General features: G+C 42.2%; 1 pseudogene; it reads right to left on the reverse strand.

The window, feature by feature from the left end:
* Window positions 1-1,529: 1,529 nt before the first annotated feature.
* Window positions 1,530-2,072, reverse strand: LOC112317291 (actin-related protein 2/3 complex subunit 3 pseudogene; annotated as a pseudogene).
* Between the last annotated feature and the right edge of the window lie 2,542 nt (window positions 2,073-4,614).

Raw genomic sequence — 4,614 nt, forward strand, 5'->3', positions numbered from 1 at the left:
AATTTCTGCTCATTTTTCAAAATTGTTTTAGCTATTCACATTTTTCTTGTTATGTTGTACCTGTGATTTGGCCACGTTTTCCTATTTCTTTGTGCCTTGTGCCCATTTGTTGAGATTTAGGCATTTGAAAGGCCAGTCAGCTTGTGTAGAGATTCTGGGGACTCCTCGAACCTTTTCTGGCGGTTTGCGTTCTCAGGGTCTGTGGACCTAATTTCACAGATCAGGAGGTTTGCCTCTGTGTTATCTCAGGAGCCCATCATTTCCTTTTCCCCCTAGTGTCTGTCTGCAGTACTGTGGTCTCTCTGGAGCTGTAACAAGCTACCGCGCTGGTAATTGTTCTCAGCTACCCCCAACCTAGCATCCAAAGGACACTTCCCTTCCCATCAGTAGTCTGAGTCAGGTAAGGCAGACACCAACCCTTTGAGCAGCCCACGGAAAAGCCAGAGCATTAGATGCACATTCCATTTTCTCTTTACCTCCCCAGGGAGAAGCTGGGAGTTAGGGGTTTTCTATTGATAGCTAGCATGGGGCTATGCTTGGGAGGGTAAGGGCCAGGACAGACGAATGGGAAAAACTTTCCTACCTGATTACACAGATCTCTTCTTGGCTTTGCACTCACCTGGGGTGCTGCAACCTGTTAACTGTTTTGTGGAGTTCTCACTAAGGTAATTTATCACATATAAGTGTTGTTTGTTAAGTTAGCTTCTCCATGGCAGAACAAGGGCCTGGAACTTCCTATTCTGCCAGTGTGACTATATCACCATTCTTGTTCATGTTTTTTAATTTTGAAAAATATTTTAAATTTACAGAAAAGTTGTAGACTACTATAATAAACTGTCACCTAGATTTATTAACAAAATATTAATATTTTGCCACATTTGCTTTATCTCTCTTTTTCATATAAATGGACTTTTCTGAACCATCTAAAGTTGTAGGCATCTCATGTTTTACTCTCAATATTTCATGTGCATCCATCCTTTAAGAACAGTCACATTTTTCGTATGATGATAAGACCAACACTCAATATCTGACATACAAAAATGTTGAATTCATTGTTTACCACAGAAAAGGATTTTTTTAATGATTTTATTTATTTATCTTTAGAGAGAGGGGAAGGGAGAGAGAAAGAGAGGGAGAGAGAATTGGCTGCCTCTCAATCACCCCCAACTGGGGATGTGGCCTGCAACCCAGATGTATGCCCTGACAGGGAATCGAACCTGCAACCTTTTGGTTTGCAGGCCGGCATTCAATCACTGGGAACACCAGCCAGGGCAGAAAATGATTTTTATAAGGTTTTTAGGACTGGCAGATTTTCAGAGGTTTACGTGGATTAATACCATCAGTCGAAGTGTGGTTAGTCAGGTGACAACATTGTTGATTGTTTGGCACTCCAAGGCATGTTTACTGCATTGAAGCATACCTCACTGGCAGGCTTTCAAAAGTGATGAGCTGATGCTGGTTAGCTGACTTTTAAAATTGTGTTCACTGAGGTGAACAGTGTCTGGAAACAGTGTCTGCCCAGGCTCCCTTTACTGCCCAGGTCCTGAGACACTCTTGTTCATGAATGATCTCTTCACAAAGCAAATCCACTCCCTGCTGGGTTTATCATTTCAAAGGTCAAAAACTTTCTCACAAAGTCCCGGTCCAGTCTCTTGCCTTAGATGCTATGAGTAGGCCCTCATCACTTTGTCTTCTTGTTTCTTTTCAGGTTTGGCATAAACTGTGTTAAGTAGAAAACCAGGCTCTCCAGGAATGGGAAAATTAATGATTCCCAGTGTATACAACACCTTTCTTTCTTGCCTTGGCTTTTGGAATTGTACTTTAGGAGTTTCTGGAAACACTCAGAAATTTAGAGAGTTATGCATATCAAGGTTCTATCAGCTTCATTCTTAATTTCATAGTTTTTGAAGAAGACATTGGCCTTGAAGTAATAGATGGCTTCATCCACAATATCTGTAGGTTTTGTCTCTCTAGAGGCAGGTCCTTTGACCTGACTCTCTGATAGGCAACAGTGCCATGTTTCCAATGAGTCTGGTGTCGGGGTCCATGAGAGAAGAGTGGTAAGCAGGCATCTTCGTGGCCCTCTAGTTTCAACCCAGATGAGGACGACCTGGTGAGAGCCTGGACCTGGGTCTGGCAACTCCGGAGGGGTAGGCCGAAGTGAGCTGGGGTGGGGAGCGGAGAACAAGAGCTTCTGGCCTTGCTGTTGGCCACTGGCTGCTGCTTCACAACTGTGGTTGATGGTTCTTAAATGTGAGGTTTCCTTTGTGGAGATAGGATCTTCAATTTGCACATTGATATTGTGATTTTTATCTTGATTTTGCCTTTGAATCATTTGTTGAATCACTGTTAGCACAGTGCCTGTGCAGAAACATCTACTATTTTGGACCACAGACATTAAACAACAGTGAAACAAACAGGTAAACTAGAAGTAGCTGTCATTTTAGAAGGGAAAGGAAGATAATTCACAACAGGAACCAAGATTCCATAGGTCTGATGAATAAAACAAGGCTTATCGACTGCCTGACTCTTAAGTGAGTTTGTGTTTTCTTTTAGCTACATAAAGATTGTCTTTGTCTCACCTAACGTGTTATTCCCTGTGCAAGAAGAAGTTGTAGAAATGGCACAGACTCATTGCTGGTGGGCCAGAAAAAAACCTTACGGTATTCTATTCTCAGTCTGTGTGAAGGGTTACCACTTTATGTTGTGCTTCTGGATGGTGGGAAAACACCCTTGGGAAACTTTTCTCAGAAAGGACTTTATCTTTCAGACTCTTTTATTTTATTTTATTTTATTTTCAGACTCTTTTCTTAAGATCTATTATTTCATTGAGAGTTTGGGAATTATATGCATGGACTGTCCTGTAGGTCGGTTAACCCTGGTTCTGGGTCAGCATTGAAGAGATTGATTTCCACATAGGAGAAAATACCCAGGACATGCCTAAGAGATATGTTGAATTTTACTGAAGTTGTAGAAATACTGTTTCTGGGTGTGGTTATAAGAAACAGTTACTGCTACAGACCAAGAATAACTTTATCCTCCTCTTCTAGCAAAAGAACATTTTTCTTCATTATTGTAAACAGTAATAATGTAATTTTATATAATGTACTTTAATATATTGTTAACTAATATATTGTATATTATATTAATATAATTATTAATACATGTGTTATAATATATCTTATTGTAATAGAAGTTATTATATTTTTATTACATAACATACCTTCATATTATTTTTCAAATTGGTTGAACTACCAAGAGCCTAATAGAGCTAAATTACAAAATCATGAAAGTGATTGTTTTTATTTTTAATTTTTCCAACATTAAAAATATTATTTATTTATTATTTAGTTCCATTTTTATTGGAGAAAGGTAGTGGTTTTTTTAGTAAAGCTTATGTCTAAGCACATCGTTATTAACGGTTAGGGGAGCATGATAGATGGAGTCAAAATATACAATTTTAAATCACTACGGAAAGAAGTATGGACAAATAAAAGTGCTTAAGCAAGTGTGACACGAGAATGTAAAAGTACAGCATAGAGAATATATCAATAATATTGTAATAACTAAGTATGGTGTCAGATGGGTACTAGGCTTATTAGGAGATTACCTTGTAAGTTATATAAATGTCTAATCGCTATGCTGTACACCTGAAACTAATATAATACTGAATGCAAACTGTAATTGGGAAAGAAGAATAGACATGCAAAAGAACATTGTTCTGGTAGTCCTGGGCAGACACACTCTATAGTGTATAGTTGCCAGCTTATTCCTAAGATCGTGAATCAGCAGTCAACTTTCAGGAACCATCAACTTCTGGAGGTTCTCTGGAGAATCTCAATTTAGAATTGAGAATAGAATTTAGAATCACGGAGGGAACCAAGATGGCGGCGTAGGTAGACACACTGCACCTCCTCACACAACCAGAACTGACAGAGAATCGAACAGCAAGGGGGACCGATACCAAGGAAATAGAAAATAAGCATTCATCCAGACTGGTAGGAGGGGCGGAGACGGGCACCAGGGTTGAGAGGACTTGCGTGGCTGTGGCGGGACTGAGACTGGCGGAGTGTGGGACAAATGGCACAGGCAGTCTGAGCACTGGCATACCCTGCGGCCCCACATTTGCACAGATAAACCCAGAGGGCCGGACTCAGAGTGGCGGAGAGTGGGGCAGGCAGAGTGGCGGGTAGCACCCTGTGGCACCACATTCGCCCACAGATAAACGAACGGCGGGCAGCGAAGCAGACCGCGCAACCCAGGGCTCCAGCTTGGGGAAATAAAGCCTCAAACCTCTGATTGAAAGCGCCCCTGGGGGTTGGGGCGGCAGCAGGAGAGACTCCCAGCCTCACAGGAGAGGTCCTTGGAGAGACCCACAGGGGCCTAGAGTGTGCACAGGCCCACCCACTTGGGAACCAGCACCGGAGGGGCCCAGTTTGATTGTGGGTAGCAGAGGGAGTGACTGAAATCCGGAGGAGAGTGGAGCGGGCTCCATTGCTCCCTCTCGGCCCCTCCCCCACGTACAGCGTCACAGCGCAGCGACCAGCATTACCCCACCCCGGTGAACACCTAAGGCTCCGCCCCTTAAAGTAACAGACGCGCCAAGACAAACAA

This window comes from Desmodus rotundus, chromosome 2, assembly GCF_022682495.2.
Source record: "Desmodus rotundus isolate HL8 chromosome 2, HLdesRot8A.1, whole genome shotgun sequence".
Taxonomy (NCBI): Eukaryota; Metazoa; Chordata; class Mammalia; order Chiroptera; family Phyllostomidae; genus Desmodus; species Desmodus rotundus.